Raw genomic sequence first — 14,410 nt, 5'->3', positions numbered from 1 at the left:
AATTGAACATAATTAAATTCTATTCTATTCTACTCTACTCTATTTCATATTGTCTATTCTATTCTCTCTTCCATATTGTCTATTCTATTCTATTCTGCTCTGCTCTATATTCTATTCTATTCTATTCTATTCTATTCTATTCTATTCTATTCTATTCTATTCTATTCTATGACAATTTAGGATTGTCTTCTTCCTGGTTATTCGAAAAAGATTCAGTTATAGAAATGACAACTTTCCGATAATTCTCTACATCTCCCAGCTTTGCATTTGGAGTGAAATGAATCCCAAATTGCCCTTAGTATATTTTATTATTTTATTTCAAAATGGTCAGAGAGGAGAGTAATTTTCCTAAGAAGCGCCCGCCGTGGCGCTCGAGCTCCTATCTCTCAGCCCCGCCCCTTTCGAGGAGAGTTCGGATGGGGGGGAGCAGAGGGAAAGCCTTCTCTTCTCACAGAGGAAATTGGCCTTGGTGGCTCGCTGTATGCGAAGCCTTAAGCAGCGTGAGAGTTGGAAGAGCGAGGGGTTCCCCTTTCCATCCCTGCTGCAGCACTTGCAGCTTTGTGGGTTGGTGCTTTCACACTCGCGGATTCGAAACGTCACAATGGCTCAGAATGTTCAGAGTGTTACATTGTCTCCTTCCTTCCTTCCCTCTTTGTCCCTTCCTTCCCTCCCTTCCATTGTTCCTTCCTTCCTTCCCTCTCTCATTGTCCCTTACTTCCCTCCCTCTTCGTCCCTTCCTTCCTCCTCCCCAGGAAGGGACAAGGGGAGGGGGACAGGCTGCCAGAGGCAGCTCCACCCACCTCACTTGCTTAGCTTCGCCAGAAAACATGCCGCTTGCTAAGTTAGCAGAAGCCCCAGGATCAGCGCCAGGCTACAGCTGATTCACGCTACTGCTAAATTAGCAAGCAGCATGTTTTCTAGCAAAGCTCGAGCAAGTTTGCTGGGCAGGAGCCAAGGAGAGCTGCTACAGCTGACCTGCTTCTTGGCTGCTCTGCAGAAGGGTTCACCCCGATCCTGGACAAGAGGAAAGGAAGGAAAGACGAAAGGGACAAGGGGAAAGAGGGAGGGAAGGAGGGACAAAGAGGAAGGCGAAGGAAGGAAGGAAGGAAGGAAGGAAGGAAGGAAGGAAGGAAGGAAGGAAGGGACAAGGGGAGAGAGGGAGGGAAGGAGGGACAAAGAGGGAGGCAAAGGGAGGGAGGGAGGGAGGGAGGGAGGGAAGGAAGGAAGGAAGGAAGGGACAATGGGAGAGGGAGGGAAGGAGGAAGAGACCAAGAGGAAGGGAAGGAAAAGAAGTTCCAGCCAGCAGAGGCTTGGCAGCCCAGCTGCCGAGGAGCAGAAGAGCGCAAAGCCAAGGAGAAGAAATGTGGCGGTTTCCTCCCAAAGGGGGCTCCTTTTCTCCACCCCTTCCCTGGGTTTGTGGGGAATTTCTCATCACCAACGCTGACAGGTGCTCCTTCGAGCCCGCCGTGAGCTTTCTCGCCCCCTTTGTTTCTCCCCCGCGCTTTTGTGAGGATTGTGGCGCCCTTGGGAAACTGATCGTGCTTTGAAGCTTAGGAGAGGAGGAGGAGTCCCTTCCTCCTTCCCTCCCTCTCTCCCTGTCAAGCCCTGGCGGGCTTGACATGAATGGGCAGAGGAGTCGAGGACGGGCGGGGTGGCAAAGGAGATCGGCGGCCGTCGCCAGACCTCCCGGCTGACAAGCGCAAGTTTGGGGGTCGCCAGCTGACGGGCGCAGGAGTTGGGTGCTGCGGTGGCCTCCCCTTCGCTGACCTGGGTGCACAAGAAGAAGTCAATCCGGTTGCTGCACAATGAGTCTCTGGGGAGGGCGGGGTCTTGCTCTGCACCTGCGCTCTTCATGTGCCCCCTGCAGGGCACATTTGGTAGAGTTCATGCAGACTGCCGCCAAGCAGCGTATTTTCCACAAACAAGTGAGGTGGGGGAGAGAAGGCGGTTGACAAGTCCTGCCTAAGACCATCGGAAATATGTGTTTTCCGATGGTCTTAGGCGACCCCTGTGAAAGGCTCATGCGACCCCTAAAAGGATTGCGACCCACAGGTTGAGAACCACTGATATAGAGGAAAGTTCTACAGGGACTGTCTGGTTTACGTAAACATTCAGACCACTATCCTGATTCAGGTAGTCCTTGACTTACAACAATTCATTTAACTGTTGACTACCTGTACAAATGCTCTCCTTTAGATGCTACTAGAACAAGAAGGGTAACTGAAAAACTCAAGACAGAAAGTCTATGGAGATTCTCAGCCATCCAGGTCATAGTTATCCCAAAGATGCTTTTTCACGAGGCAACTGGACTTTCTTGTTTGTCTTTGAAGACATTTTGCTTCTTATCCAAGAAGCTTCTTCAGCTCTGACTGGATGGCTGGGAATGGAAGGATTTATACTCTAAAAGAGGGTGTCAAAATGGCAGCCCATCACGCACAAGCCACACTCACCCCTGCTCCGCAAAGACAAAAAACATCACAATACATCACGTGATGTGATCAAGTTTGAAGCCGTGCTTTAAAAGAATGCAAATGACCAACTGTCTGCAAGGAGTATAAATCCTTTCATTCCCACCATCCAGTCAGAACTGAAGAACTTCTTGGATGAAAAGCGAAACGTCTTCAAAGAAAAACAAGGAAATCCAAATTGCCTTGTGAAAAAGCACCATTGGGATCAAGGCAGAAAGGCATATTAGTATAGTTTCCATGGAGGTTAAGACTGCCCAATGCTTTTCCATTATTTGTTTACCTTCCACAGTTTAATTTTTTTTAATTATCTCAAGAGTATTCATAAAGATTCCCTTGAAGAATTTTAAGACCAAAGTGAAAGCCTCATTCCTAATTTAAATTATGTATATTAGGGAGTGAATATTTTCATACAGATTTTGACAAACAAAGAATGCTAGTATGTGTGTGTGTGTGTGTGTGTGTCCCCACTCGCTGTGACAATTCCACAATGGGGCTTTAACCTGGGAACTAAACCAACAGCAATAACCTATCGAAGTTTATGAGCCCACATTTGTTTTAATTAAACAAAGAGATTATACAGATGCTGCTGACAAGGATTATCAAAACAGAATGGCAGCACCTGCCCTCTGCAACCTCACTAATTGGTACTGAATCTGAGGTACCAATTAACAGCAAAAGCTGGGAGGGGTCAGCAAACATAGTTCAAGGCCATTTCATGCTGAGCACAAAAGCATTTGCTCCCATTATTTCAGGAGAGGGGCTCTAAATAAAGGTTTCAGGGTTTCAGAGTTTTGAAAGTATCTTTTGTGGCGTGACATATTTTTATTGTCAGTTTTGCCTCTCTTGCTTGCATTCCAAGCAGGACAAAAGACAAACTTCTGTGTGGTTTGGGTAAAAAAAAAGAAAAGGCATCTTCTTATAGGCTTCTCAGCTAAAGAAAGGCAGAGGAAACAATCTGCCTTGTGCATTTGAACAGGAAGACAACATTTTTCTAGCCTTTGAGTGGCATGATTGAAATTAGGACTCAAGAATATTGGGCAAGTGGAGAACAGAAACTAATTTGTAATGAAAGGTAATTTAAATGTAATTAACAGCATTCATCCAAAGCAATTAACTTCCTCTTAATTTAATAATTTCACCTTCTCCTTTTCCCTTTCTTTTAAACTACAGATAGTCCTGGACTTAGAAACATTTAGTTAGTGACTGTTCAAAGTTAAAATAGCACTGAAATATGCATGACAGTTTTCTGGGCAAGATCTGTTTAATTTGTGCATATTTTAATCCGGTATTTTATATTTTAAATTTTATGTTATGTAGTATGCCTTATTTTAATTGTGATGCTTATGACAGGACCACTGCTTCGCAACTGGCTCATAAATTCCAAGGCCCAGTTGATCTAAAATTGTGAAAATTCTCACGCTAACCCTAATTTAAGATATACATGAATGTAGTATACAGGACTACCTGTATAGAGTAGGACAGGGATCTTCAATTGCTGAGTCCAGTTGTGAACTATAAATTTGCCCATGATAGCTCATAATCTGTCACATAATGGCTGCCAGGCTTTACAGACAAAAAGGTTGTCGGCCTCTGTTCTAGAACTTAGGAGCTGATTTCCCATAGTGTGACTTTCTCACCTTAAAATGATGGCAACCAAAGCTTCAAAGAGTCATTGTAGAAGCTGAATCATGACTAACGAAAAAATGAAAAAGGAAACAATAAGAGCATTATGAAACAAACCAAACTGGAATTTGGTGAGTTGATCAGATAGTGCAGGCCCACAGGCCAGATGCGTCATGGCAAAACTGCACCCACCCCATTACTGGCAATGGAAAAAAAGTCACAATACATCATGACATATCATGTGACGTTGTGAGTTTGACACCCCTGAGTGTATGGTCTCTACTCTCCTATAGGTACCGTGTTTCCCTGAAAATAAGACCCAACCGAAAAATAAGTCCTAGCATGATTTTTCAGGATGCTTGTAATATAAGCCCTACCCCAAATAAGCCCCAGTTAAGATCGTCAGCCAAACGGACACATTTAGTACCATATTTACTTGAAACTAAGATCTAACTGGAAAATAAGACCTAATGCGTCTTTTGGAGCAAAAATTAATATAAGATCCAGTATTATTTTCAGGGAAACATGGTAGATGCCAGGGTCTGAGAACTTTTAGTATACTGGAGCAGTGATACACTGTTCTGATTCTTTCTTTCCAATCTACAGTTTTAAACTTTTGTTAATAATTCAGAAAAAAACTATACAAAAGTATTATTGTATTGTATTGTATTGTAATGTTATGTTATGTTATTTTATTATATATATACATATTTTCCTAAATATTTTTAGGACTCCATTGTGTTATGCCCTATTTGAAGTATACAGCATTCAGGATTCAACCAACCATATAAAGAAGTCTTCTTATATTTTCCCCTACCCAAGAAAGATACTTCATTACTCAATATGGTGTAAAAATCATGAGGCTAAAATAACTGTTCACCTGGATGCAACATGTTCTTAAATTCCTACCGACTGCTTTATTGTAAGGAGTAGATTTGCTGATGCAGCCATGAAACACAAAACTTCTTTCAGAGATAATTATTAGCATGATTTGAACAACCTTCCAGACAAGCTTCAAACTCACCTCATCACTTCCTGAAGGTCATGCAGCAGATGTTAAGGAAAGCCAAATGTTGCTTATATTTGCCTAGTTAAGCATAGGGTTAATTTCTGCCTTTTTCTCCTGAAAACATAATAACCGCTGCCCCGAAGGTGACTCGTTTTACAAAATATCAGTTAAAGAACTGTTCACTGAGAACATAGAATGTGAATAGAACCAATATTCCCATTCTTTCTGAACAATAAAAAGGAGGTTAATAACATTATCATTTTTGTCTCTGTAAGCATTACAGATTGGCTATATTTAAAGACATTTTCAAGACAGTTCAATTGTTCTCAAAGCTCATTTGTATCATGTAGAAAGCTTAATATATAAAATTTTTAAAAATTCAGGCCAATTGATTTCTGTAAATTGTAATTCTCTTTATAAATGAGTGTGAACAGAACTGAGCTGCAGCTATCCATTGTGGCAATTAAGTGTAGGTATGTATCTACAGGTAGTCCTCAACTTACGATCACAACTGAGCCCAAAATTTATTTTGCTAAGCAAGATAGTTGTCAAGTGAGTTTTGCCCATTTTACGATCTTTCTGGCCACAATTGTTAAGTGAATCACTGCAGCTGTTAAGTTAGTAATATGATTATTAACTGAATCTGGCTTTCCCATTGACTTTGCTTGTCAGAAGGCTGCAAACGTGATCACATGACTCCAGGACTAATTTCACTAATTTCATTGTAAATAAAATAAAACTCTTAGATATGTGCTATGATATTCCTCTCAAATGACTGTTTTCCTTTAAAGATGGATAGAAATATTTTTAAAGTTCATTTGTGTGTAGCCTAAACTTTTCTGTGGCTTAACATAATTTCAAACGCAGCTTCAATCTCTAAAATGCATAAAAGTCATTGACTATCTGGACTGTATTCCATAAATATTCTGGGGTTTTGCAACAGATTAAGGGCAAAAAAGAAAAAGCAGCCAAATGTTCTATGACTTCTATCACTATAGGTATGTTTCTTGAATGTAGCTCTCAGAAATAATGACAACAACACATTCCACTCTGCTTTTAGACCATGAGATCCCAATATTTTCATTATGTGGATCAATAAATGATCATCAAAAATACCGGATGATCCCTACAAAAGCCCAAACATAGATTAAGTATAAGTTTAAGTACAGATTAAAATTAACACTTAAGTAAATACTTCAATCCTCTAACATAGGGATCCCCGATACATGGGCCACGAAACGTCGCCGATCTGCACATGCTGGATGCAGGCAACAAGCGAAACCCTGCCCATTCCCAGTCTACAGAAAAACCACTCTCCACGGAACTAGTCCATGTGCCCAAAAGGTTGAGGGCTGCTGATCTATCAGGTAAAAAGGACTGATAAAAAAAGTCTTTATACTTTTCTTAAATACTACCTGTGAATCAATATAGAAGGCACAGAACATAACCTTGATAGAAATAAGCAAGAACCACTGCCTACGTAAAAGTTGAAACTTTTTTTAAAACCCAGAAAAATGAGATAGCATTTAGAAGTGACTCAGGCACATTCCTGATTCACTGGAATATAAGAAGGGGGAGGAGCTATAGGACAATCAGACTGGTGAGATTTTGTTATTATAGTCTTCCTGTGGAGCTGATCATCTGGTCTAGTCTATCTACTGGTGCTGACCCCCAGTGACAACTGAGGATAAAAGAAAATATTCTCACACTGCAAATCTATTCTTTCGTGGGAAAAGCAGCCCCACCCAAACTGTATTGTCCTTGGAATGCTACAGATTTCTGTCTAGATCATTTATGTTACACCAGATCAAATGGTTAAGTATCATGGGTGTAGTAGAATACAACTCAAAATTTAGGCCCTTAGTTTAACTGTGGTGACTTGTACTACAATATATGCACTGAAACAGAAATAAAAAGTCTGACAGCCTGAAGAACTATCAGAGCAAATAGTGTTAGTTCAGACCAACTAATGATATAATACTAATACTAATAATACTGATTCTACTGATACTAATGATACTAATAATACTAATACTACTAACAATACTACTAATAATGAGGAGGAGGAGGAGGAGGAGGAGGAGGAGGAGGAGGAGGAGGAGGAGGAGGAGGAGGAGGAGGAGGATAATGCTAAATCTAGTCTAAATGCTTGGCTAACTGTGCGATGAACCCTAATAAGGTTAAAATATTGTGGGATTTCTGAATATAAACTGATAAAGTCTTGGCTCATAGCAAGATTTAACTGGTCGAAAAGAAGAAAATGTGAATAACTGATGTGGTAATACCAAGATATAATAGATAGAACTCAAAGAATTGGAGAAGAACATGAAGTTTTCAAGATCTGAAAACTGAAACTGAAAGATTATGGCATAAACCAGCCATGATGGTATCAGTGGTTAACAACAAACTAAGTGCCATTCCAAAAACTCTTGAGCAGTGCTTAAGAAATCTGCACATTGACAAAATTTCCATCAGTCAATTGGCAAAGTCCATACTGCTTGCCTCTGCATATATACTGTGCTGTTTATATGTATAATACACATAAACATTATGACATCCTAGATTCTTGGGAAGAACTTGATACATATGAAGGCCAATACCAGCTAAAGAACTGTCAGATTCCAAGCTTTATAGCCAAATAGTTCATCTATTCAAGAGTAATCTAAATCAGCCCAACTGAATATGTTCAAAGCATTGAGGAATTGAACGATTTAGTGATTCTGGGGAAAATAAATAAATAAATAAAAAGAGCAGAGTCCCCCACCAAGGATACCGTCCTACTTTTCTAAAAATGTATTTTCCTTACAGTAAAGTCAACATTCATTTCTGTAATAGTAATCCATGAGGCCCAAATGAGCTCAATTATAGCTTTGTTAGATGCTCAGTTCAAGTAAACCTAAATCTGAGTATTGCCATATGAACTGGTTAAAAAAAAAAAAAATACAGAAATCTTGGTCCCATCATTCTACAATTATATTATTATAATGAAACTCTCTATCTCACATACAAAACACAGACACATTTTCTTTTTCATTCTAAGAAAGCTGAATCTTCAATTCTACATTTTGCATAAATTGCATATTCAATTCATTCAGTGGCAACGTGGGACAGTCTTTTGACTGTCAGCCTCTAAGACAGTGGTTCTCAACCTTTTTAATCCCGCGACCCCAACCGGTCGTAAGTCAATGACTACTCAACCGGTCGTAAGTTGAGGACTACTCAACTGGTGCAGCACCGTTTGCAGAATGGGACTTTTGGCGGGCTCAGCAGGACAGAGACAGCCTGGACAATTCCTATTGGCTTTTGAAAGCCAATAGAATTAGACTCTATTCAAGAGAGTTTATTCTATTGGCTTTCAAAAGCCAATAGAGTAAGAGGGAGTAGCACAGCTAAGGAAAAGGAGAAAAAAATGATGGACTGCGTTATTTGGCGACCCCCATGAAATGGTCGTTCGACCCTAAATGGAGTCCCAACCCACAGGTTGAGAACCACTGCTCTAAGACATGAAAAATGTTCCCTATCAATATCACAACATATCTTATTCACAGGCTTCCAGATAATCTATTGTACAGTGAAGCAAAATCTTGGACTCTAATTTTATTTTTTTTATCATATAATGTAAAACAGAAAAACTAAGTTTCCGGCACTTACTAAAAACTGTTTTTCAGTCAAGATACAGTAATAGAACAGCTATTTAAGTGTTTTACTAGTACCATTTTATATAATCACTATTAACCAAAATGCCTATTATAAATGTCACTACTCCCCTGAATTATAATAATTGAGGTAGATGAAGCACTAAACTTTAATGCAAAAATCAAACAGCACAATAGAATAATTCCATTTGTCTCACTGGGATTCCTCTACAGGAATTTTTCTAGAAGTCAAGACACATGTAACATAATGAATGTTTTCATCTTCATAAAAGGTTCACTTGGACCACCTTCCCAACCAAACGCTTTCAACCTTTGTTGGTTTCTACAGTGAAACAGAAAATAGTTTGTGTGGGGGGGATCATAAATTGTGGTGTTGTTTTATCATTCTTCTGAATAGCATATTACCAAGTATGTGAACTACCAAGAGACTGATTTAGTCTTTAAGTATTAGGTTCATTTATTACTGTCTGATTTATGATAGTCTTGATTTTAAAACAAGAATACTATATTGCACTTCCAGTATAAATAGCCACTGGCAGACAAGCAGAAAAAATATATCTTGTACTTTTGAAAGTTCAAAGTATCTAAGTTCCAGTTCCAACTGCAGCTTAAGCCTTTCCTGCCCCCGTGTATTAACAACTGTGTATGATTATGTGCTAAACACATCAGCATTTGTAAGTGGCATAGAATTTTAGAATATTTTCAAATGTATTTATTGGCATAGACCTTATATCCCTGAAAACTAAAAGCACTATATATACTGAGAATGGTTTAATAGCTTTATTCAAGAAAGTAGAAAAGAATTCAGTACTACCTATATTGAGAAATCACTTATTCTCAACACAATACTTCTTCCTAAGAAAGGAAAACCTTAGCGAACAGCTATGAACAGACTTAATGTTTCTTACGGATTTGGATATAGGTTTTCTAAACTAAGTAATATGTTTTATAAAAGGACATTTATTCTTGGTTCCCTTTTCTCTGCCTGCTGCTTTAAACCACCCAGTTTTGAAAGTCATTCTACGCAGGCATCTTTATTATTTCTGGGAATATTCACATATTTAAATACAGGCAGTCCTCCATTTGCAACAGTACATTTAGTGACCATTTGAAGTTACAACTGCACTGAAAAAAATGCCTTATGACTGTTTTTTCACACTTATGATTTTTGCAGCATCCCCATGGTCATTGATTTACATTTGGATGCTTGACAATTGACTCATATTTATGATGGTTGCAGTGTCCCAGAGTTATGTGATCCCCTTTGGTGTCAAAGGGGAAACCAGATTCACTTAAACTACCGTTGAGAAAAGTCGTAAAATGGAGCAAAACTCACTTAACAAATTTCTCACTTAGCAACATAAATTTTGGGCTCAGTGATGGTTGTAAGTTGAGAACTACCTGTACTTAAACCCTTTATCATACTCCATCTTTTAATAAAGATTTATACTTAATACCTTACAATTCTCAGCAATAGCCCTGCTGGGCCTGAGAATTCTGTGGGTAAAGTCCATGTATTTAGATGGCAACCAGGTTGGGAAGTCCTATCTGTTAAACACTACAGATGTTCAAAGTCTAGATCGGTAACAACATGAAAATGTACGCAAAATACATGGTTATGATGAGACTAACATTCCAGCACCATGTCAAACAATTGAGGATCAAAGTTGCAAAACTCACAGCAAGGCAAAAGGATCATCTTAAGGTAACCATAAAAAATTGAAGGACAAGATGCAAGTTTGAAGTCCAAGGGAGCAATCAAGAAAAAGGAACAGAACCTGACCACCTGTCAAAATAATTTTGAATGATGATTAAGTTTGGTTGTAAAAGCATTATAAGGATTTAGAGAATTAGCTGATAAACGGATTGATTCTCTTTCGATTAGAATTGCACTAAGACCTTTTCTCTGGACTCCTGAGGACCCAGAAGATAACAAGGGATTGATCATTATCAGAAAACATGGTTCCTTATATGACTATGAGGTGAGCATTCACCTTCTTTCGGACCAATTTTCATATACTTCGATATACTTAACAATATAGTAGCTATGGCTTCTAGAAGCCATTTGATGCCTTATTTATATTACCAATTGTTTCAGGACTGTCTCAGAACTTTTCAATATGTGTTTTATTTGCTGTATTTGATATATCATTCATGATCGGTCTTGGACTGTAAATAAACTCCTCCTCTTCCTCTTCCTCCTCCTCCTCCTCTTCCTCCTCCTTCTTCTTCTTTTGCCATATCCATTATCAGACGTTGGCAATCATGTTGGCGATCCTGTTTTTATCAGCAGCCGCACAAAAAAGTGCTGCTGAGTTTTGTCCAAACCAGTCCCTTAGATTTTGAAACCACGATGTTCTTCTTCTGCCTGGATCTCGTTTGCCTTCAATCTTTCCCTGGAGGATTAAATGGAGTATGCCATATTTTTCTGGGTGATGTATCACATGTCCGAAATATTCTAATTTTTGTTTTTTAATGGTTTTGACTTTTACCATTCTTAATTAGGCAGGACACTGTAATGATAACAGTATCATTTATGTGAGGCAAACTTTTAGCAGTTGGGAAATGGGAAAATTTACAAATGTGATGTAGCTGAAATACACAGTGAGAAACAAACTTAAGAAAAGACTAGAAGACTGCTATTCTGGTCACTGCTTGCATAGTTGAAAAGGTTGCCTGAACAGGTTATACTAGCCAGGAGAAAGAAAAAATACTATAGTCAGGAGATTCCAATAGAAAGTAAAGGAATCCTCTACTGCTGCCCAAATTTTGCCAGGTATCCACAAGGCTAATTATCCTTCCTATTTTTTTTTCCCCTGCATGAGTAGTTAGTTGAAGAATCACATTTTTATTTTTTAAAGAATGTGATCAAACAAATAAATATTACACCTCAAAATCTCAATACAGCAATTGAAAGAGACAAGCTGGAAGCCAGTAAATTGGCAATGTTTACTCAGTAAAATTTAATTGGCCATTTTTTCAAATATGAAATACTTAGTTACAAATAAGAAAGGTATCAATGGGAATGTGTCTGAACTTCTTACATATATCAAAAAAGCTAGCATAAAGGTGCTGTTCTTTAATAGTCTGATATGCAACTATTAAATCATGGCTCAATATTTGACACTGAAGAATTTGTTTTTACATTAAACTGAAAGGGCAGCATATCATATGGAAGTTGCAGAGAAATTTACAGTTCTTGATGTAGCCTTTTCCCCAGTGCTAAATAAATCAAAGCTCATAATATATTTGATTATGTAAATAGTAAGTCTGGCATAAGCAATTGCAATATCACTTAAGACTCATATACCGCCCCATGGTGCTTTACAGCACTCTCTAAATGGCTTACAAAGTCAGCACATTGCCCCCAACAATCTGGGTCTGCATTTTACCCACTTCAGAATGATGGAAATATGAGTCAACATTGAGTCTGTCAGAATCGAACTCCAGAGTGTGGGCAGAGTTAGCCCACAGTATTGCATTCTAAGCACTAAGCCACCAGGGCTCTTTTTAAGAAGTACTCAATATATGAGAATCATTCACACATGATGAATCCTCCACCCTATTCCCCACTGACATTACTCTCATGACACTGACTGCCCTTCATGCAGTCACATATTTAGTTCAGGGATCAGCTTCCAAGACATTAAATATGTTGATCTTGTCAATGCTATGTGGAAGCCAAAATATAAGCAGGATTGAAATTAATGTTTCTAACAGAATTTTGACAATGGAACATATATACATAAATACATACATGCAAAGGATGGTTAAAAAAATCACCGAATGGAAGTCAGAATTCCATAGAAACTAGGGCAGGGGTAGAGACACAGAACAACTTAATACACTTTTCCCAAGGATTATCTTCAGGAATTTTTGATATTGGAAATGTAGCAGAACTTACTTTATTATTCAAATATAATTTACAAGTAAAATGGCATTTTTAAAAGACCCAATATTTAACTGTTACTAATATCAAAATAAACTTTCATGATTAAAAATTGCCTGTCCTGCAGTTCTGCTTATGATTTGAAACAAAATCAGTCTTGTGTACATTTTCTGGATTACACAACTTGAATTACATCTGTATACTACTAAAACTCTCATATCTATTTGTTAGTAACCTTCGGGTGGGCAAAATTGGCAGTTATAGGGCAACAATGATTGAATCAAGGTAATGGGCTAACTTACAGAATGCCAGGACCTGTGACTCCCATGGGAATTAAATTTGAGGGAGTTGGGCCTGCTTCAATATCACCATTCCTTCTGACTACACTCCCCCAAAGTCCATAGGATGCATAACGCAAGGGGAGATGGAAGGGGTGTATCTTTTGTAGCCTTTTCCATCTCCCTCTGGTCCCCACATCTAAATGGATAAGTGAACATTAGCTGCTTTAGATCTGAGGATGAAATTTCTAATCTCTTACCAGCAGTGGTCAATGAGGGAAGAACAAGGGAGTGGCTGGCTGGGAACCACCGGCAACAGATGAGTCTTCTATCTCTCTAGAAGAGGGAACCCTTGGGGACACACCAGAATAGGATGGAGGGGTACAGTTTTACTCATGGTCTACCACTCCTTTTGTTCCCCCTTACCTTGGTAGATACTTCCATCGGTCAGTCAAGGTGGAGGGAGATAGAGGTTTCCCTGGGACTCTCCTGAGGATGAAAAGGTAACATTTATGGAAAGAATAACCCAGTGGGTTACAGAATGTCTAGTTAATTTTAAAAGTGGAGCGAGCCTGGACAATGGATAAAATGGGGCTTGTTTTCCTATAGCACTACATAAAAAATAGCCACAAGGCATTTTCTTGTATGGAGAACTAGTGCAGGAAAAGCGCCCCAGAGGGAGACCTGAGCTGCAATATAAGGATATCTGCAAGAGACAACATGGCCTTCTCCAATTTGAAGAGACACTTGTGCAGCAGGCTGAGGCAAAGAGGCAGTCCCAGAACCAGCAAAATTTGGGGACTGGACAGAGGACAGATTGTATCTGCCCTCAGTGTGGAAGGGACTGCCATTCTCAAATTGGCCTTTTTAGCCACACCAGATGCTGCCTTAGGACCTCTTTCCAGAGCACGATACCATAGTCTCTCGAGACTGAAGGATGCCAATGAAACATAAAAAAATAAATTAGCCATTAATATTTACTTAAAGGAAAACAATCAACTTTGATTTTTTTTTATAAAGACACAGACAATGAGATAAAGAATACTGTCACTGTATTGGCATCATCTCCTTTTAGAAATGTATCTTTGAAAAAACTGCATCCAGAAACCTCATTATTTCCAAGGCATAACAACAAAATATCTAAATGTATCATTAATTCAATTTGTGGAAGACATTATAATGAATACCCAACCCCAAATCGCCATAAAAAAGAGCCAGCGTACAAAGAATATAAAGGTTTAATTATACTTTGCTATTGGAAAATTCTGAACCATATTGATTCAGAAGCTTATTTTTGCAATGATAAGCATCTTAATTTCACATAAGCTTGTGATGAAGATATCACAATTCAGAAAAATAAACATAAAATGTGGAGTTAAAAAGCAAAATCTCCACCATCTTAAAATAATTGGTATGTTGATTATATGCATTAAGAACTAAAATAATGTTATTTCAAACACATTTGTCATCCACTCCAATATATGCAA

At 38.8% G+C, this 14,410-nt stretch overlaps 1 protein-coding gene across 9 annotated transcripts in view; it reads right to left on the bottom strand.

The window, feature by feature from the left end:
* Positions 1-14,410, bottom strand: part of BMPR1B (bone morphogenetic protein receptor type 1B) — a 188,138-nt gene that overhangs the window by 97,059 nt on the left and 76,669 nt on the right. For 5 of the 9 annotated variants that reach the window (XM_039322848.1, XM_039322850.1, XM_039322851.1 and 2 more), the window contains one exon: positions 13,350-13,412. The exons of 3 other annotated variants lie outside the window; for them this stretch is intronic. The gene's annotated coding sequence lies outside the window, so the exon portion shown is untranslated. Of the gene's footprint in view, positions 1-10,842; positions 10,863-13,349; positions 13,413-14,410 lie in introns of those variants that run through there. One more of the 9 variants, XM_039322856.1, reaches the window with a different exon arrangement.

This window comes from Crotalus tigris, unplaced genomic scaffold, assembly GCF_016545835.1.
Source record: "Crotalus tigris isolate CLP2741 ecotype Arizona unplaced genomic scaffold, ASM1654583v1 scf7180000024151.2778019, whole genome shotgun sequence".
Classification (NCBI taxonomy): Eukaryota; Metazoa; Chordata; class Lepidosauria; order Squamata; family Viperidae; genus Crotalus; species Crotalus tigris.
The sequence above is the reverse complement of the archived record's forward strand: the minus strand, read 5'-3'. Positions and strand labels throughout refer to the sequence as shown.